This window comes from Capricornis sumatraensis, chromosome X (assembly GCF_032405125.1).
Source record: "Capricornis sumatraensis isolate serow.1 chromosome X, serow.2, whole genome shotgun sequence".
In the NCBI taxonomy this organism is placed as follows: domain Eukaryota; kingdom Metazoa; phylum Chordata; class Mammalia; order Artiodactyla; family Bovidae; genus Capricornis; species Capricornis sumatraensis.
The window spans coordinates 148,604,621-148,626,078 of record NC_091092.1 but is presented as its reverse complement, the minus strand read 5'-3'; positions in this window follow the sequence as shown (position 1 = coordinate 148,626,078).

The following is a 21,458-nucleotide window of genomic DNA, read 5'->3' as shown; positions in this document are numbered from 1 at the left end:
CCCCCGAGCGCGCCCGGAGCCCCGCGCCGGCCCCGCGCCGCATCCGCAGTGCTCCGTGCCGGGGCTCCGGGCGCGGGCGGGGGTGGGGGGCGGCCGGCGGCAGCGAGGCAGGGCCCCCGCCGCTCGGCCGCGGCTGCTCCCGGGGCGGCTGCGCGCGGGGAGACCCCCACCGCCGCCGCAGCGCCCACCCCGGGCTCGGTCCTGCGCTCACCGCGCCCGGCGGCCACGGGGCTGGGCGGGCGGCGGGCGGGCGGGGGCCGCGGCCATGGGCGAGGACGCGGACGGCCGCGAGGAGGCGGCGCGCCCCGGCAAGTCCCCGCAAAGTTGGGCGGCGGCGGCGGCGGCGGGCGCGCACTGACAGGTGGATGGAAGCCCGGCCCCTCGCGGGGCGCAGCGCGCGGCCGTGCGGGGCGCGCGGGGGCGCGCGCGCGCGCGGGAGGGGCTGCGGAGCGGAGGGGGGTGGTCGCGGGGGGAGGTGGCCGCGGAGCGACGCCTGCCGCGTCCCTTGGCCCGCGCCCCCGCGCACGCGCGCCCCCGCGCGCCCCTGGCGCCTGTGCGCCCCGGTCACCTCGCGCTCGCGGTCCCAGCCTTGGCGACCTCCCGCTGCTGGCCTCTCCGCAGGGCGGGGTGACGTGGTGGGCGGGAGCGCCCGCCGCAGACCCGGAGGTGGGGGGCCGCGTCCCCGTAGTCTCGCCCACCCCCGCGCACACGCGCCTCCGCGCGCCCCTTGCGCCTGTGCGCCCCGGTCTCCTCGCGCGCTGTCTCAGCCTTGGCGGTCTCCCCAGCTTGCGTCTCCGCGCGGCCTCCCCCCGCCCCCGTCTTTCTAGCTGTCTTTCCCGAGTCCACACCTCTCCGCGTGACCCCTCCCTCGTTAATTCTCTCCGTCCCAAACCCCTAACTCTCCACCGGGCCCCCTGCCCCATGCGACACTGGACAGCTGGTGCCCTGAGCGGTAATGACACTGGAATGTGGACTTCAGGGTTGGGGGCGAGGGGTCAGCTGATGGAGAAAGGCAGCCGCTTCCTCCTCTTTTCCCGCCTGTGGTTGAACTGGGGTGCCGGGCTTTAGTTTCAACCAGAGAGTCCTTACATAGAGGGGCGTGGGGTGGGGAGCGCACCGCAGGGGCTGCAGCTCTTGGAATAGCCATGTGGGTTTTGCCCTGCGGGGCAGGAAACCTCCCTCCATGGACGTGTGTCTCCCCGCCTCCTGGACTCGCCGTGTGGGTGAGGAACCGGATACTGTCCACAAACACACACACACCCCTTTCTTTAGGCCACAAGGGGCAGGCCCAGGGAAAGGAGAAGAAATTGGCTAAAGCAGGAGGAAAAAGGGGCGACAGAGGATGAGATGGCTGGATGGCATCACCGACTCGATGGACGGGCGTTTGAGTAAACACCGGGGGTTGCTGATGGACAGGGAGGCCTGGCGTGCTGCGGTCCATGGGGTCGCAGGGTCACACCCGACTGAAGCGGCAGGCCAGTCGTGGTGGGCAGGACGCAGGACCTGGCCTCTCCAGAGCAGCATCTCCTGTGATGAGGGCTGAGTGGGGATGCAGGCAGGACGCCTGGGGTGACTGCAGGGCCAGGCTCTGGTCTCGTGCGAACCCAGGGGAGGAAAGACGCAGCTGTGGATTGCAGAGAGACCCTGGACCCCTTGCTGAAGCCCCGCCTCTGCCACTGCGGTCTCCCCATCAGGACGGTATAAGGTGGGGCAGAGGGTGCCCGCTAGACCCAAAGACGGATCCCTCGATGACGGCTCCGGGCGGCCAGGATGGGTCTGCGGTCTGCGCAGGAAGTAGGGGATGGACGCACCTGGACGGGCGGGATTTGCAAGTAGGGGGGCATCTCAAGCTCACCTGGAAGGACGAGTACTAAGTATCTGTACACACAGTCGCCCCCAGGAAGGATCTGCTGAGCAGGAATTTGTTGTCCAGTCGATCAGTCATGTTCAACTCTGCGACCCCATGGACCGCAGCACGCCAGGCCTCCCTGTCCATCACCAGCTTCCGGAGCCTGCTCAGACTCACGTCCATCGAGTTGGGGATGCCATCCAACCATCTCCACCTGTGTATGTTTGCCTAACACCCTTTCTTGCCCCCCCCCACCCCCCGCCCCGAGTGTAAAAACCAATCTGGAAATCCTGGCCAGAGCCTCCCTGGAGCGAAACTTGAAGTTTAGAAGGAAATCGTGGGTGGACAGACCTGCCCTCCTCCTGGCTCTGCTGCGATGTTTTTCAAACTGCAGGTCGCCACCGCTGACACGGTCCTGGGTTCGACTGGGTGTATGCGACGGGCATCTCTAAGAAATCCGGTAGGTTATATACAATATGGAAGAAGGTGCCGCCTGCAGTGAGCAGCAACCTTGTGAGGAAACTCTGATGTATGTGTGTGTGTGTGTGTGTGTGTGTGTGTGTGTGTGCGCGCACACACACGCACGTGCTGGCTGGTGAAGCAGATTATATGTCAAAGGGGCTAGAGGCTCACATGGTAAAGAATCCGCCTTCCAATGCAAGAGACCAGGGTTCGATCCCTGGGTCAGGAAGATCCCCTGGAGGAGGGCATGGCAACCCACCCCAGTATTCTTGCCTGGAGAATCCCAAGGACAGAGGAGGCTGGCAGGCTACAGTCCCTGGGGTCGCAAAGAGTCAGACATGACTGAAGTGACTTAGCACGCGTGCCTATACTAACTTGCATGTACGAACCCCAAATCCCCACTACATCCCTCCAAAGGTTCTTGACAAGCAAAGTGATGAGTGGACATCCTCAAAGCAACAGGCGCGTCCCCTGGGTGGGTCCTCACTGGAGCTGGAGGTAACGTTTGGGAACTCAGGGGCGAGGACACCCCCAGGGGCTTGGAGCAGGCGGCCGAGACCAGGAAGGGTCCCCCACCCCGTGACCCAGCGCTCCCAGGCGACTAGCAGAATCAAGCATCCGAGTCTCTCCTTCCTGGTCATCCGGCTTCACGTGTCTGAGCAAAGCATTTGGCTGTGGTCCTACCAGAGTTGCTGCGGATGCCCTGGCAAGCCGCTCTGTGTCTATGTGGGCTTGGGGAACAGGTGTGTGTGTGCGTGCCTTTCTAAACGGGCTACAGATCTTCGGGGGTGTGTGTGGGGGGCGGTAATCCTAGAGCAAGCTGGAAGCCGGCCAGCGTTTCATAATACAAGACAGAGCATCCTTCTTGGGAGTTTTTGGACGCTGTCTTTCTCTGGCTTGACTCAGTTGCCTGAATGACTTCAACACTCACTGCCCCCAACCCCTGTCATCCCTTTGAACGCCCGAACATGCGTTTTTATCATAGGGAGCCCCCTCTCTGAACGCATCCCCTCTCCCCCCCGACCACGTCTATGTACTGTGGACAATGATGGATCTGGGGGGCCTGTCTCCCGGAGTTACGTGTGAAATCACCAGTGTTCAGCAGCCTTGAAGCTTGGTCAGGGGTCCCGTTCCTGGATCCCAGGATTCTTGCTCAGAAAAGCAGATCTGAAAAACCGTCCGTTGGCTGTCCGAGTCTGCGGCTGCTGGTTGAGTGTGTTTTTCAGTGTGTTTGTGTCTTTGGGTGATGCTGAAGTTCGCGTCAGTATCCTCCTTGATAGGTTCCTCTGATTATAGGTTGAGCCTACATGTTGGTCTATGCGCAAACAGAATTGCGCATTTCGGGGGCAAAAAAAAAAGATAAAGCAAATGATAAAAACTAAGAAGAGCCAGTGAACTAAAACGGGGAGTTTCCAGAGTAGCGAGGTGTCACCTTAGGACCACGCTGGCCTTTCGTCTTTTCAGTACGTGGTTTCTTGCTTTGCTCTCTCAGCTTCCCTATCGTTGTGGCTGACGTGGACGCTGTACTCTGACTGAGCGTGATCAGACACGCTCAGTCGTGTCTGACCCTTAGCAACCCCGTGGACTGCAGCACGCCAGGCTCCTCTGTCCTTCACTATCTCCCGGAGTTTGCTCAGATTCATGTCCATCGAGTCGGTGATGCCATCTAACCATCTCATCCTCTGTCGTCCCCTTCTCCCACCTTCAATCTTTCCCAGCATCAGGGTCTTTTCCAGTGAGTCAGTCCTTCGCATCAGGTGGCCCAAGCTTTGGAGCTTCAGCTTCAATTCTTCCGATGAACATTCAGGGTTGATTTCCTGTAGGACTGCCTGGTTCTTATCTTTAGGGTGTGCCTTTTTCTAATTTATCCAGAGCCTTTCAAAGCTTCCTATGGGTGACCTCAGTGGAAAATAGGGAAGGTTTCCCTGTGGATGATCCTAATAAATTTAAACTAATATTTTAGATGTACTGAATTTCTGGGCTGGCCTGCTGGCTCAGACGGGCGGGTATCCGCCTGCAATGCAGGAGACCTGGGGCTAGAAGATCCCCTGGAGGAGGGCATGGCAACCCACTGCAGTCCCCTTGCCTGGAGAATCCCCATGGACAGAGGAGCCTGGAGGGCTACAGTCGCTGGGGTCACAGAGAGTCAGACGCGACTGAGCAGCTGAGCACACAGCATACTGCATTTCTGTCTGAACAGAAGCCCTGAGACTCAAAGACTCGCGTGGAAAGGTCAGAAGCTGTGCTCTGCCTGCCTCTTCGAAGGGGGTCGCTTTACAAGGAAGCGTTGCTGACATTCCTGGCATAAATTCTGGGTTCCAAAAGACAGCCGCGTTCACCTCAGCGCTTTGGAAACATGGTCATCACGCAATAAAGTAATAAAGTAACAAACACGGCTCTCAGGAGGAGTTGAGACTTTTGCACTTTTAAGAACCCTTTGTTGCAGCAACTATCCGCGGATGACAAGACTACAGGAACCGCAGGGAAAGGAACATTGTATTTTTGAATGGTTGGGTTTATAAGTCTTTATTTTTTAAAAAAAGGTGTTGATCAGATTGACTTTCACCTAATTCCTGCATCAGGGAACTGTTGATGAAATATGGACTCTGATAAGTGGCTTGCAGACCTGAGGCTTCCAATTAACGTTTGAAACCCTCCTCAGCTAGGAGATGCTGAGAACCGAGTTCAATCTGTATTTATGCCCTTCGTGTAGAGGCGGAAGTCCTTGCTCCCTGCCTGGTGCGGCTTGATAAAAATTGATGGTCTTGGTACTTCCCTGCGTATCCAGTGGTTAGGACTTCATCTTCCGATGCACGGCTTGCGGGTTCAACCTTGGTCTGGGAGGTAAGATCCTATGTGCTTTGCAGTCCAAGAAATGAAAACGTAGAACAGAACCGATATAGTAGCACATTCAGTAAAGACTTAAAAAATGATCCACATCCAAAGGAAAAAAAAAACCTTAAAAAATACATGAGGGTCTGTTTATCAGTTGGGGGAGGAAGTGACGAAATCTGTGTGTGTCTTGGCAGGACCTGGGGGGGTTCGTGGGTCCCCGGTGTTTAGTTCAGTTCAGTTCAGTCGCTCAGTCGTATCCGACTCTTTGCGACCCCATGGACTGCAGCACGCCAGGCCTCCCTGTCCATCACCAACTCGGTCTGTCGAGTCTGTGATGCCATCCAGCCATACCCTCTGTCGCCCCCTTCTCCTCCCGTCCCAGGTGTGTGTGCGGGAGTGGAATCCATTAATTTCTACAATAGATACTTGGGAGTAGTTCTCCAGCAGTCTGAAAACTGGGGGGAAGTCCAGTGGCAAAGAGAAGTCCAGAAGCAAAGTAGATGGCTTGTAAGAAAAGGCTCACGTTTGAGACCAGCTCACCACCATCACCTCCATCGTTCCAAAGAGACGGAGGCAGCCTAGGAGCAGAGGAAACAGATGGGACCCTGTACTCCCATCCCAGGATAAAACAACTGGGGACTCACTCCCTGTAGATACAGACTCCAAGGTGAAACCAGCCGAACAATTAAGGCAGGAGGCTGGGGCCAGGCCAGGTCACTGATTCCTCCTTCTCTTAAGTCAGGAGAACCCCCTCTGACCACATGTGCACAGAAAAGGCTTCTTGGAGGTCAACAGGGAGTGATGCAAAATTCATGCCAGGCTACCCACAGGCCTCTTTGGTAAAATCAGCTTGGCTAAGAGATGGTCTGAGCGCACACACGGGGTGGGGTGGGGGGATCCTGGTGGTGGTGGTTTAGTCGCTCAGTCGTGTCCCACTCTCTGTGACCCCGTGGACTGTAGCCCCACCAGGCCCCTCTGTCCATGGGATTCTCCAGGCAAGAATACTGGAGTGGGTTGCCATGCCCTCCTCCAGGGGATCTTCCCAAGCCAGGGACCAAACCTGTGTCTCCTGCAGCTCTTGCGTTGCAGACGCATTCTTTGCCACCGCGATACCAGTAGTTGTATACATGTTAATCCCAAGCTCTTAACGGATATCTCCTGCACTTTGCCGCTTGCCATGTCTGGGAGTCTAGCTCGGATATTTCATTGTTTAATCCCCCTCTGACCTTGTGGGACACCCGCCTCCCAGGTTTGGGCTCAGGCTGGCTTTTGACAGCCTGGCTAAATTTCCTCTGGGGACAGCAATGGTCCTGGGAGGATGGCTGTGTCAGGTTATGACTCAGGAAATCAGTCCTGAATATTCATTGCAGGGACTGGAGCTGAAGCTGAAACTCCAATGTTTCGGCCACCTAATGGGAAGAGCTGACTCACTGGAAAAGACCCCGATGCTGGGAAAGATTGAGGGCAGGAGGAGAAGGGGATGGCACAGGATGAGATGGCTGGATGGTGGCATCACCGACTCGATGGACACGGGTTTGAGTAAACTCCGGGAGTTGGTGATGGACAGGGAGGCCTGGCGTGCTGCAGTCCGCGGGGTCGCAGAGTCGGACACGACCTAGGACTAAACGGCAATAATCACAAAGTCTCATGGCGCCACCTAGTGGTCACATGGGGGCATTGCACTAGCCTCCTGGTCGGTTTCTACCCACCGTCGCCCAAAGCCTGGCCCAGCCCTGGGTCCACAGGACGACCTGCACGTGGGATGCTGGGCGCCTGTCACCTACCGTCCTGGGAACCCTGGGAGACTTCAGCGCAGGACGTGCCTGTTCTGTTGGGGTTTTCGAGATTGCTCATCTCACTTTACTATTGTTTAGCTAGCTGCTCAGTCGTGTCTACGCTCTGCGGCCCCGCCTGGCTCCTCTGTGCATGGAGATTCTCCAGGCAAGAACCCTGGAGTGGGTTGCCATTCCCTTCTCCAGGGGATCTTCCCCACCCAGGGACTGAACCCAGGTCTCCTGCAGACTCTTTACCACTGAAGCACTCTTAATTTATCTCTGCTTCATTTTCCTCTTTTCCATGTCTGTGAGTCTATGTTAGATTTTGTTTATTCTTGAAATGCGCTGTGACCTTGTGGGACGCCCGCCTCCCCGGGTTTGACTGGGGCTTGCTTGTGACAACCCTGCTGGGTTGCCTCTGGGGACAGCAGGTGGTCCTGGTTGGGGAAAAGACTCTTGAGAGTCCCTTGGACTGCAAGGAGATCCAACCAGTCCGTCCTAAAGGAGATCAGGCCTGAAGATTCAGTTGAACGACTGATGCTGAAGCGCCAACACTTTGACCACTTGATGCAAACAACTTGACTACATTGGGAAACTCCTTGATGCTGGGAAAGATGGAAGGCAGGAGGAGAAGGGGACGACAGAGGATGAGCTGGTTGGATGGCATCACCGACTCGATGGACATGAGTTTGAGCAAGCTCTGGGAGTTAGTGATGGACAGGGAGGCCTGGCGTGCTGCGGTCCAGGAGGTCGCAGGCGTCGGGCACGACCTAGGGCTGAACCCCAACAGTGACACAGGGTTATGGCACCACGTAGGGGTCAGGTGCGGCATTGCACTGCCCTCCTGGTCAATTTCCACCCAGTTTCCCAAAGCCTGGTCCAGCCCTGGGTCCACAGGACGGCCTGGCCCGGGGATGCTGGGCACCTGCTTTCTTGGGAGCCCTGGGAACCTGAAGTACAGGGTGTGCCCATTCTGTTGGGGGTTTTGAGACTGCTTGTCTCATTTGGTGGTTGTTTAGTTGCTCAGCTGTGTCCGACTCTTTGCGACCTCATGGACTGGAGCCCTCTAGGCTCCTCTCTCCATGGGGATTCTCCAGGCAAGGATACTGGAGTGGGTAGCCGTTCCCTTCTCCAGGGGATCTTCCCGACCCAGGGATCGAACCTGCGTCGCTGATGTCTCCTGCACTGGGAAGCGTGTTCTTCACCGATAGCAACACCTGGGAAGACCCCTAGTACCCACGTCCCAGCATGGCTTCTGGGTTTCCCTGGTTCCCGGTCTTGGCTCAGATTCCCAGCATCCCACGCTCGTCACCAGGGATGCTGGCGGGATGTGGAGCATCTAGTGTGCATTTTCCAGAGCAAGCTCCCCCACCCTAAACAGAGGCTTCCCTGGTGGCTCAGTGGCAACAAATCCCCCTGCAATGCAGGAGGCCTGGGTTTGATCCCTGGGTCCGGAAGATCCCCTGGAGAAGGAAACAGCAACCCACTCCAGTATTCTTGCCTGGAGAATCCCATGGACAGAGGAGCCTGGTGGGCTACAGTCCCTGGGGTCACAAAGAGTCAGACACGACTGAGCGACTAACCCTTTCACTTTTCACCCCCAACCGCAGCGTCGTCCAAGTTGTGTGTGCCCATCAACTAGGAAAATCGGGCTCGCTGTCAATCACAGCAAAATGGTAGAAAGTCATCAAAACGGCTTCCCACACGTCCAAACTGGCTCTAGCCCAGCCTGGGTGAGGGGGGCGGGGAGCAGGAGGGGGCGAGAAAGGACATTCGATTCGAAGGGTGGCCGCTCTCTTGATGAGTTTCAAAGAACCGCTCATTTATTTTTCAAGAAGCGTTTTCACGGGAGAGAACAGACACAGTAAGTGGTGATGTTGCAAAGATCATGATTGTGGGTGAGACTTGGCGGTCAGGAATGAAAAGTGGCATTTAGTGTGTGGTCGTGGTAGATGAGACTAATTAATTGATACCAAAAGTTATGACTGTGGAGGCGGTGACTTTATGGGCGTTAGGGGCTCAAGTGGTAAAGAATCTGCCTGCAGTGCGGGAGACCCGGGTTCGATCCCTGGGTCCGGAAGATTCCCCTGGAGGAGGAAATGGCACCCCACTGCAGTATTCCTGCCTGGAGAATCCCATGGACAGAGGAGCCTGGCGGGCTACAGTTCACGGGGTTGCAGAGAGTTGGACAGGACCGAGCGACTAACTTTTCTCTAAGATGCTTTGAAGAGGTGGGCTTCGGAGAGCCACGTAAATCAGTGACTTGGCCCCCGGAAGAAGTTGGTGGACTTTCAAAACGTTTATGTTCGTGTGCTTTTAAATATGTACCTGTTCATTTCGCTGCACCAGGTGTGAGTTGCGGTCCATGCAAACGGGTTCCCTGACCGGAGACGGAACCCATGCATTTGGAGCTCAGAGTCTTAGCCCCTGGACCACCAGGAAAGTCCTTATTGTCTGAATACGTGCCCAGGAGCAGCCTTCCTCCTCCATTTATCCTTTAGCTTTTTCAAATTTTTTTTTTCCCCAGGAAGGTGAATCTCTCCATGACCAAGGCTTTAAATATTTTAATCAGTCAGTGCTGCACACAAACAGGAGAATCCCAAGGAAAATGGAAAGGAAACGTGAGTCTTTAATTTGCCCAGGTTCCTGCTAATTATGTTCCCAGGGGAGGCAGGGCAAAGCTCTCTTTTACATTAAATGTATAAAGAACCTCTTGACTTCTCATTCAGTTCAGTTCATTCAGTCGCTCAGTCGTGTCCAACTCTTTGCGACCCCGTGAATCGCAGCACGCCAGGCCTCCCTGTCCGTCACCAACTCCCGGAATTCACTCAGACTCACGTCCATCAAGTAGGTGATGCCATCCAACCATCTCATCTTCTGTCGTCCCCTTCTCCTCCTGCCCCCAATCCCTCCCAGCATCGGGCTCTTTTCCAATGAGTCAACTCTTCGCGTGAGGTGGCCAAAGTATTGGAGTTTCAGCCTCAGCATCAGTCCTTCCAATGAACACCCAGGACTGGTCTCCTTCAGAATGGACTGGTTGGATCTCCTTGCAGTCCAAGGGACTCTCAAGAGTCTTCTCCAACACCACAGTTCAAAAGCATCAATTCTTCGGCGCTCAGCTTTCTTCACAGGCCAACTCTCACATCCATATGTAATGTCATACATACATAAAGTTATACATAAGGACTTCTCATTAGCCCCTTGAAAATATCGCAGTGATTTCTGTGATATTAAAACTGCAAGCTTGGAAGACACACTGATTGTCGGGGAGCAGAGAGAGACGGAGAAGAAGGCTTAGCTTACCTGCAGTCAGGATGGCTGGCTATTGATCTCATGGTATTAATCCTCCACATCATACTTTTAACTAAGTGCTAAGGCTCAGATTCAGACGTGGCTTCAGGGGCTTGAAGTGTTTCAGAAAAGTTTTCTCTTATCAGTGAAATATGCGATTGAAACAGGACACGTCTCTACCAAGGGGTAGCTGAAAATTCAGAGAGACTTCAGAGAGCTTCCTTGTGCCCTTAACATAGAATTACATTTTGACCTGGACGCTTCAATGCTCTGTAATAACCTTATGGTCACCAGGGGGAAGGACGGGGGAAGGGATAGCTAGGAAGTTTTGGGAGGGACATGGACACACCGCTGTATTTCACATGGAGAACCAGCAAGGACCTGCTGCCCAGCACAGGAAACTCTGCTCAATCCTCTGTAATAACCTTATGGGGGAAGGATGGGGAAGGGATAGTCAGGGAGTTTGGGATGGACATGGACACACAGTCTGCAGTGATTGAATTGTCAGGGAGTTCCCACCGAAACCGGAAGGCCCTGAGTGGGACACCTGGGGAGTCTTCTGCTTTTGTAAAGGTCAAACAACACACGGGCACTTCTGGGAAGGGGCGGGGCGTGTTCGGAAGGCACAGCTGAGTGCTCCGCCCCCTTCCATTCATCTTGCAAATCTGAGAGTGATTTTTGAGGACTCACCCTGGCCGTGGTGGCTCCCAGCCCTGCCTGCGTGATCCAGGGATCTGAAAAAAAGAAACAAACAAACAAAAAAAACCCCACTGAAGTCAGAGGTCTCCTCCTGCCCTGAAATTCTGATGTATCAGGAGGTCTTGGACAAGCCTCACTGCTGGTCAGAATCTTCACTTTCTCTGCCCACTGAAGCCGAATGAAAAATACGGAGACAGAGGTTGCAGGAAATAGAAAGGGGCTTTTATTCTCAGCCGGTGGAGAGGGGAAGCCAGTAAACTCATGCCTCAGGGACTGTTCCCCGCCCCCTGATGGGGAGTCTTGTTCAGTCCCTGTCCTGGTCCAGCTCTCTGCGACCCCAAGGCCTGCAGCACACCAGGCCTCCCTGTCCTTCACCAACTCGCGGAGTTTACTCAGACTCATGTCCATCAAGTCAGTGATGCCATCCAGCCATCTCACCCTCTGTCGTCCCCTTCTCCTCCTGCCCTCAGTCTTTCCCAGCATCAGGGTCTTTGCCAGTGAGACAGTTCTTCCCATCAGGTGGCCAAAGCATTGCAGTTTCAGCTTCGGCATCAGTGCTTCCAGTGAATATTCAGATGAGGTGTCTGGATATTAGCACAGATGAGGTGTCTAGGGGCTTATACAAGATGAGGGCGTGCAGTCAGAAGTCCGTGATGAGGAACAAAGGTGATACGGTCTTCATTTCTTCCTCTTGCATTCTTGCCAAGACAGTCATAAACTGGCGTCAGTCACCCGCTAATTGCCTCTGGCAGTCCGCTGACGCCGCCACCTCTTTTGTGATGTGTTAACTACAAGGGGAACGGTGTTTTAAGGGTAAACACCAGATGCAGGAAGTATTTACCGCAGAGTGGAAGGAAAACTACATGTGAGGCGTAGCTGCTGCAGGCTCAGAGGGCATAAAAGGCAACTTAGTTTCAGACGTGCAGACTTAGGAGCAGCTAAGTAACAACAACGACAAAAAAAAAAACCCAAAAAACTCAAAATACTAAAAATGTCTAGGCCTGCTCACTATTTTAACTTCTTTGTTCTTAGGAAAGGGAAAGAAAAAAAAAAAAAAACTCATTCTTTTTTTTTTTTTTTCCTCCTTTTCACTGCAAACAGCCTCTCCATCGCAAGCTCAGGGCTGGGATGTGTGAAACTTGGAGATGAAACTCTTGGCTATACTCAGCGCCCTAAGCTGACTGGCCTCACAGGACTGGCTGTGTGCACAGTCGTGTCCGACTCTTTGTGACCCCACGGACTGTAGCCCACCAGGCTCCTCTGGGCATGGGATTCTCCAGGCAAGAATACTGGAGTGGGTTGCCTTTCGCTTCTCCTGGGGATCTTCCCGACCCAGGGATCAAACCCAGGTCTTCTGCATTTGCGGGCAGATTCTTTAGCATCTGAGCCGCCAGGGACACCCAAGGAAGAACAAACAATTTAGCAAGTCCACTCCAGCGAAGACATTCCACGCAAATCTGTTGATGACAACAGGGTCTTATCTAAGCAGTCTGCGTGTGTGCAGAAGCTTAGGCTCAAGAAGATGACTGCGAGGAATACCTCTGGTTCCCTTCAAGGCCAACTGTCTCTTTTTTTCCTTTCACTGTATTCTTTTACTTTTTCTGGTTATAATGTGCAGACTGCTTTTAAGATGGAGAAAAGACCTTTGGACTTCGATGCCTGCAGAAAGGCTGTTAGTAAGGTGACCCCAGTAGAAGCAGCTTAAGAGCAAAGCCTGGGACTTCCCGTGTGGTCCAGTGGAGAAGAAACCGCCTGCCACAGCCTGGCGGGGCTTCCCTCGTGGCTCAGGCGGAAAAGAACCTGCCCGCAGTGCAGGAGACCTGGGTTCGATCCCGGCATAGGGAAGATCCCCTGGAGAAGCAAATGGCAACCCACTCCAGTATTCTTGCCTGGAGAATCTCATGAACAGAGGAGTCTGGCGGGCCACACAGTGGGGTTGCAAAGAGTCGGACAGGACTGAGCAAGTGATTGCATTGCATTGCCACAGCCTAGAGGGGTGCGATCGGATTGGAGGTGGGAGCAAAGTTCAAGAGGGAGGGGACAGGTGCATACTTGTGCCCAATTCATGTGGCAGTTTGGTGGGAACCAACACAGTATTGTAAAGGAGTTTTCCTCTCATTAAAAATAAACACATTTATTTAAAAAAAAAAAACCAATATTGTTAAGGAACTATCTTCTGAATAAAAATAAACAGATTTATAAAAACAAAGATTATAAAGGACCTATCCTCTGATTACAAATAAACAGATTTATAACAAACAATATTGTAAAGGAACTATTCTCTGATAACAAATAAAGAGATTTATTAAAAAAAAAAAAAAAACATTGCAGAGGAACTATCCCCTGAATAAAAATAAACAAATTTATTACACAAAGCAAGAACCTGCCTGCCAGTGCAGGGGACCTGAGTTCGATCCCTGGTCCGGGGAGATCCCACTTGCGTGGAGTCAGTAAGCATGAGCATCATGACTGAGCTCCCGAGCCTCGCCTCCCGAGCCCACGTCCCTGGGGGTCTGTGCTCTGCTAGAGAAGCCCCCGCAAGGAGCATCCGCAGATCACGGCTGCAGAGCGGCCCCCGCCCGCCACACCGCGCCGCCGCCTGCTTGCAGCAGCCAAGACCCCGTCCAGCCGAAAATAACCTTTTTATAAAAGAGTGCACGCCCAGGGCGGTGACAGGCCCGGGGCAAGGAGGGGGATGCCTCGGGGAGCAGGCCTCTGAAAGGGCTGCCAGGAGACGGGAATGGGAGCGTGTCACCTGGGAACACTGCAGGGCTGTGTTTCGGACCGGAACCACCCATGAGCTCATTCTGCTCGCCGGGCCCCACCCAAGACCTCACTTCCTCTTTTTCGGCCCCCTGAGCTGGTCACAACACGCAGCGTCGCCCAGAGCATGCTCTTGAGGGCTTCCTTAGCAGCTCAGCTGGTAAAGAATCCGCATGCAGCGCAGGAGACCTGGCTTCCGTCTCTGGGTCGGGAAGACCCCCTGGAGGAGGGCATGGCAGTAGCCTGGCCTGGAGAATCCCATGAACAGAGGAGCCTGGTGGGCTACAGTCCATGGGGTCACATAGAGCCGGACATGACCCACCGACTAACACACGCGCATCCTGTTTGAGCTGTGAATCCTGCTTCCTCTTCAATGGTCCATGCAAACCCTCACTTCCCCTCTGGGGAACGGCTCGGATCACCACCTGGGCCTCTGCCCGAGAACCCAGGAAGCATACAAAGCCCCCAACAGCTCAACAAGTGTTCATCACATCAGTTCAGTTCAGCCACTCAGTCGTGGCCGACTCTTTGCGATCCCGTGGATGGCAGCACGCCAGGCCTCGCTGTCCATCACCAGCTCCTTAAAAGGTCCTTGGAAGAATTGGAGGTGGAACTGTTAGCCACTCAGTCATCTGTGACCCTCTGCGACCCCGTGGACTGCAGCCCGCCAGGCTCCTCTGTCCATGGGATTCTCCAGACAAGAATACAGGACTGGGTTGCCATTTCCTCCTCCAGGGGATCTTCCCAACCCAGGGATCGAACCCAGGTCTCCCACACTGCAAGCAGATTCTTTAGCAGCTGAGCCACCAGGGAAGCCCGAGAATACTGGAATGGGTAACCTTTCCCTTCTCCACCAGATCTTCCCGACCCAGGAATGGAACCCAGGTCTCCCGCATTGCAGACAGATTCTTAACCAGCTGAGCCACACCAAGGAAGCCGAACCACCACGCAAATGCCTCCCGGGTCACCGCGCATGGCATTCTCTTCTTCCTGCCAGTGAGTCACCCCTGCCGGCTGCAGCCACTTCCTGAGACAGGGATCCTCGTCTTGCTGACGAGGCGCTGTCTCCTGCGTGGGGATTCCCCGCCCCGCCCCGTGCCGGGCTCAGCCCACGGCATGACATTTTTGCACGAGTCACTCAAATTCCTGAGCTTTTACACTCCTGTGTGCAAACACACACTTGTACATTTGCTTCGCCACCCCAACCCAGCCACGGGGCACAGGACTTCTCACCCTTTGATTGCCAAACTGGGGTGGCTGTTGGGGGGAGCTGGCTGTCTATGCTGCCCACAGGGTGCTCACAGACATGCCCTGACTGTCCCTGAAAGAGGGATCAAACAGTCTGGTGTCTCCTAGAAGCCAGGCATTCAGAGCTATGTCCGGTGAGTTTGCCCGCTGGCTGGCAGGGCAGCTGAACGGGACACTGATGCCAGGAGGCTCTGGGAGAGTTGGAAAGGGGAGGGGCTGGGATGGCATTGCCCCTGCCCCGGGAAACTGCATTTTCATGCCCTAGTCCTACAGCGTCTCAGCTCTTTTTCTCCATCATCCAGAGGACACAGGGGTGTGTTGGCCTCTAGTCGGTTCCCAGGGTATCACCCCACCAGGAACTAAGAGAGACAGTCCACAGGCCAGGGGACCCACTTTATCAGACAAGCGTGTGTATGCCTTTTTTCCCCATGGTGCCCATTAACTTGAGACCCAAGCCACAGAACAGAGCTTGTAGATAGGTCAGCAGTTATCATCACAGATTGTTTGCTCCTTGGAAGGAAAGCTATGACCGAGCTAGACAGCGGATTCAAAAGCAGAGACATCACTTTGCCAAACAAGGTCTGTAGACTCAAAGATACCGTTTTTCCAGCGCTCACGTATGGATGTGAGAGCTGGACCATAAAGAAAGCTGAGCACCGAAGAAGTGATGCTTTTGGTGTTAGAGAAGACTCTTGAGAGCCCCTTGGACTGCAAGGAGATCCAATCAGTCCATCCTAAAGGAAATCAGTCCTGAATATTCACTGGGAGGACTGATGCTGAAGCTGAAACTCCAATCCTTTGGCCACCTGATGAGAAGAGCCGACTCATTGGAAAAGCCCCTGATGCTGGGAAAGATGGAAGGCAGGAGGAGAAGGGGACGACAGAGGATGAGATGGTTCGATGGCGTCACTGACTTGATGGACATGAGTTTGAGTAAACTCCGGGAGTTGGTGATGGACAGGAAGGCCCTGCGTGCTGCAGTCCACGGGGTCGCAAAGAGTCAGACACGACTGAGCTAGTGAACAACATCTCATTTATTCGGGAAACTGGTAGCTACAGATACATGTCTCTGCAGTGGGCAGAGGGATGCTGGAGAGAGAGAGAGCTGCCACACTGGGCAGAACACACACATTATTTTTCATCTCCGGGGTGTGTCTTGTGTTTATTCAAAATATCCATGGCAATGACAGGTAGCTTTTGCAACATGAATCTGCTACGCCATCTAAGCTGTTTGAGTGCCATCCCCTCACTTACAAAGCTTGCCACAGTGCAAGAAATCTTAGCTGATCTCCAAGACTTTGTTCTTTGCGGTTACAGAAAAGCCAGATTTCGGGCCGCAGGAAGTCTCCATGGAGAACTCGAAAACAAAACAACGGAAACCAGAGGAGTCAGCAGGCAGTCTCGCTGCTGAGCCACGCGGAGACGGGGTGTCCGCCAGGGTGGGGGCGGTGGGGAGGCCACTGGGCGGGTTTTTTTTTTTAATTTTTTTTTTGTTTGGTTTCTCTGCTGCTTTTGTAAAGCTGTTTTTCTTTCCACTTGGTTCTGAAGCAAACAAACAAAGCCCTGTACTGTAACCTTCGTCTGTCCCGAACCTAAGAGAAGGGTGTTCCTCTTAGAGCAATAAATGTGTTATTTTCACGCCAGGATCGGAGGGACGAAACTAGCATTTTCCCCTGAGACACGGTGACTTAATTTACAGTTTACAACCTCTCTTAAAAAAATATTTATGGTATACTGGAGGGTAGTTGATTGACAATGCTGGGTTAGACTCGGCTGTACCCCAAAGTGACTCAGTTATACAAACACATGAATCTATCTTTTTTTTTAAGATTCTTTTACCATGTAGCTTATTACAGATCATTCACTAGACGTGCCTACGATATACAGTAGGTCCTTGCGTGCGTGCGTGATCAGTCGCTTCAGTTGCGTCTGACTCTCTGCGACCCCCTGGACTGTATCCGCCCAGGCTCCTCTGTCCAGGGGATTCTCCAGGCAAGAATACTGGAGTCGGGTGCCATGCCCTTCTCCAGGGGATCTTCCCAACCCAGGGATCAAACCTGAAGTCTCTTACGTCTTCTCAATTGGCAGGCGGGTTCTTTATTGCTAGTACCCCCTGGAAAGCCCACAGTAGGTCCTTGTTGATTATTTTCTATATATAGTGAAGGACGGGCTTCCCTGGTGGCTCAGCTGGCAAAGAATCCGCCTGCAATGCAGGAGACCTGGGTTCTATCCTTGGGTTGGGAAGCGAGGAAGACGGGGGGGTGTGGGGTCAGACACCCCCCAGAAGCAAACACTGAGGCTCAGTCTCCAGGGGGGACTCCCTGTGGGGTCAGGACCTGCCGGCGGGGACCTCTGGGCGATGAGTCACTCCTGGGGAGGTCACCAGACACGCCCACGGCCGCCAAGGTGACGGCAGGTCACAGGGCGGCCAGGCCCGTCCAGCTGACTGCCCAAAAGGACACAGCATTCCCGCAATGCCAGCCTCTGGGAGCAGTCGCCAGGGTCTCCGAAGGGGCTCCCAGACACCGGGACGACAGAGCTGGAAAATGCAGAAGGGAGCCCAGGAGAGTGGCAGGAATCAAGCTGGTGGTCGGCCGGGTCCTGGAAGACAGTCCCCCTCACTCCTGATCTCAGTGCTAGCCCAGTGGACGCCGGAGCTTCCGACTGAGCAGTTGCCGCGTTTGAGGTTCCCAAGACCCTTCCTTGCTGTTCAGTTCAGTCACTCAGTCATGTCCGACTCTTTGTGACCCCGTGGGCTGTAGCCCTCTAGGCTCCTCTGTCCGGGGGATTCTCCAGGTGAGAACGCTGTTGCCACGTCCTTCTCCACCTCTGCCCTCACTGTGGATAAACTAAATCTCAAAGTCCCCCAGCCCCGTCCCCCCAAGTCCTTGACTTGGCTGGTGTTTTTTTCTTTTTTTTTTCCCCTCGGGGGTGTCACGGCCCAGGGACGTCCTGATCGGAGCAGACAGATTAGCTCCAGAGTAAGAAGGACTCGTGATTTTGACGTGACTGGTGACTCCAAATGTCTTCCAGATGCTGAACGATCCATGTTTGTTGGTTTTTTTTTTTTTTTTTAATCTAATCCATCCCTTGGAAGATGAAAAAGTGTACGGCTGTCATTCTCCTTTCTGTGGGGTTTGCTTTCTTAAGTCATCAGCTGGTTGCAACTTGGGGACCCTTCCAAGATGTGTGGGAGCCTCCCGATTGTTCTCGGGCCCGGGGGTGTTGAGCTGGGAAAGGGAATTTCAGGACAAATGAGGAGAGAGACCTCCACGTGTGACTATCAAGGAACGCTTCCCAGCCAGCTGTCTGCTGCAAACACTGACAGATCAGGTTCTCTTTGTCCTGGGAAGTAAGGAACCTATTTTATAGTCTTTATTCTTCTAATTTTGAATGTTTCTCTTCTATTAATGCTGTGTTTTATTCTCTTTTATTTAATTCTCTTCTATTCTGTTGTTCTACTAATGCTGTACTTTATTTCATTTTATTTCATTCTATTGGATTCTGCTGTTGTTTAGCCACTAAGTCGTGTCTGACTCTCTGGGACCCCATGGACTCCAGTCCACCAGGCTCCTCTATCCATGGGATTCTCCAGGCGACAGTACTGGAGTGGGTTGCCATTTCCTCCTCCAGGGGATCTTCCCGACCTATGGATGGAACCCAGGTCTCCTGCGTTTGCAGGCAGATTCTTTGCCTACTGAGCTATGAGGGAACCCCATAATATGTTTTCGTCCTGTTCAAAAATAATGCAGTGCAGAAACTTTAGCAAACAGATACCAAAACCTTCCTCAGCATATACGAACTAATCAAGGAAAGGTTTCGTGTGCCTTCTGCCACTGTCTCTCCATCCTCTCAGGAGAGTTTCTGTAGAATATGCATTGCTTAGGCTGTGCCTTTAGGATTTACGAGTATTTGCAAACCATTAAACGATCTTCGGAGAAGCTTTCAAACGGCTGCAGTTTCCAAGTATAGACTGATTTCCGGCAGTTCCGCTAGCTGCTTTGTATATGTGTGCGTGTGCGTGTACCTTTTTACTATTCTGCTGTTGTGAAGAATATTCTTGATAGATGGAGGTTGTCATGGAGTGAATGAGTGTGTGTCTTTCCCAGAATTCACATATGAAAGCCCCGATTCCAAAGGTGATCGTATTAGGAGGCGTGGTTAGATTAGGAGGCGGGGTTACACAAGGAGGCGGGGTTAGATTAGGAGGTGGGGTTAGACGAGAAGGCGGGGTTAGATGAGAAGGCGGGGTTAGATTAGGAGGCGGGGTTAGACAAGGCGGGGTTAGATTAGGAGGCGGGGTTAGACAAGAAGGTGGGGTTAGATTAGGAGGCGGGGTTAGATTAGAAGACGGGGTTAGACAAGAAGGTGGGGTTAGATTAGGAGGCGGGGTTAGATTAGGAGGCGGGGTTAGACAAGGAGGTGGGGTTAGATGAGAAGGCGGGGTTAGATTAGGAGCCAGGGTTAGACAAGGAGGCGGGGTTAGACAAGGAGGCGGGGTTAGATGAGAAGGCGGGGTTAGATTAGGAGCCGGGGTTAGACAAGGAGGCGGGGTTAGACGAGAAGGCGGGGTTAGATTAGGAGGCGGGGTTAGATTAGGAGGCGGGGTTAGACAAGGAGGCGGGGTTAGACAAGAAGGTGGGGTTAGATGAGAAGGCGGGGTTAGATTAGGAGGCGGGGCTGGACAAGGAGGCGGGGTTAGATGAGAAGGCGGGGTTAGATTAGGAGGCGGGGTTAGATGAGAAGGCGGGGTTAGATTAGGAGCCGGGGTTAGACAAGGAGGCGGGGTTAGACAAGAAGGTGGGGTTAGATTAGGAGGCGGGGTTAGATTAGGAGGCGGGGTTAGACAAGAAGGTGGGGTTAGATTAGGAGGCGGGGTTAGACAAGGAGGCAGGGTTAGGCAAGAAGGTGGGGTTAGATTAGGAGGCGGGGTTAGACAAGGAGGCGGGGTTAGACGAGAAGGCGGGGTTAGATTAGGAGGCGGGTTAGACTGGTAGGCGGGGTTAGACGAGGAGGCAGGGTTTTAGGGCATTATAGACCAGTAGCGGGATAGTATTAATGTCTTTATATAGAAACAGTGGCCTTTGACTGTGTGGATCACAATAAACTGTGGAAAATTCTCAAAGAGATGGGAATACCAGACCACCTGACCTGCCTCTTGAGAAACCTGTATGCAGGTCAGGAAGCAACCGTTAGAACTGGACATGGAACAACAGACTGGTTCCAAATAGGAAAAGGAGTACGTCAGGGCTGTATATTGTCACGCTGTTTATTTAACTTATATGCAGATTACATCATGAGAAATGCTGGGCTGGAGGAAGCACAAGCTGGAATCAAGATTGCCGGAAGAAATACCAATAACCTCAGATATGCAGATGACACCACCCTTACGGCAGAAAGTGAAGAAGAACTAAAGAGCCTCTTGATGAAAGTGAAAGAGGAGTGAAAAAGTTGGGTTAAAGCTCAACATTCAGAAAACGAAGATCACGGCATCCCCATCACTTCATGGGAAGTAGATGGGGAAACAGTGGAGACAGTGGCAAAGAGATGAAGAAACAGTGGCTGACTTCATTTTCTCAGGCTCCAAAATCACTGCAGATGGTGACTGCAGCCATGAAATTAAGAGACGTTTACTCCTTGGGAGAGAAGTTATGACCAACCTAGACAGCATATTAAAAAGCAGAGACGGTAATTTGCCAACAAAGGTCTGCCCAGTCAAAGCTATGGTTTTTCCAGTAGCCATGTATGGATGTGAGAGTTGGATTGTGAAGAAAGCTGAGCGCCGAAGAATTGATGCTTTGGAACTGTGGTGTTGGAGAAGACTCTTGAGAGTCCCTTGGACTGCAAGGAGATCCGACCAGTCTATCCTAAAGGAGACCAGTCCTGGGTGTTCATTGGAAGAACTGATGTTGAAGCTGAAACTCCAGTACTTTGGCCACCTGATGTGAAGAGCTGACTTATTTGAAAAAGACCCTGATGCTGGGGAAGATTGAAGGTGGGAGGAGATGGGGACGACAGAGGATGAGATGGCTGGATGGCATCGCCGACTCAATGGACATGAGTTTGAGTACACTCTGGGAGTTGGTGATGGGCAGGGAGGCCTGGTGTGCTGCAGTCCCTGGGGTCGCAGAGAGTCGGGCATGACTGAGTGACTGAACTGAAGAGGAAGAGGCACCAGAGTCGTCCTTCCAACAGGCGGGGACACAGAGGAAAGGTGGTCACCCGCCAGCCAGGAAGCTGGCCCCACCAGACACAGAACCCGCCTACTGCAGGATCTCAGACTTCCAGCCTCCAGGACTGTGGGAATAAGTGTCTGTTGTTTAACCTGTGTGCACACGTCTGTTTTACAGTTTATATATATATATGAGCTTCCCAGGTGGCACTAGTGGTAAAGAACCCGCCTGCCAAGGGACGAGACAAAAGAGACTCAGGTTTCATCCCTGGGTTGCAAAGATCCCGTGGAGGAGGGCGTGGCAACCCACTCCAGTGCTCTTGCCTTGCCGGGGTCCAACCCCGGTGGATCCAGGGTAATTCGA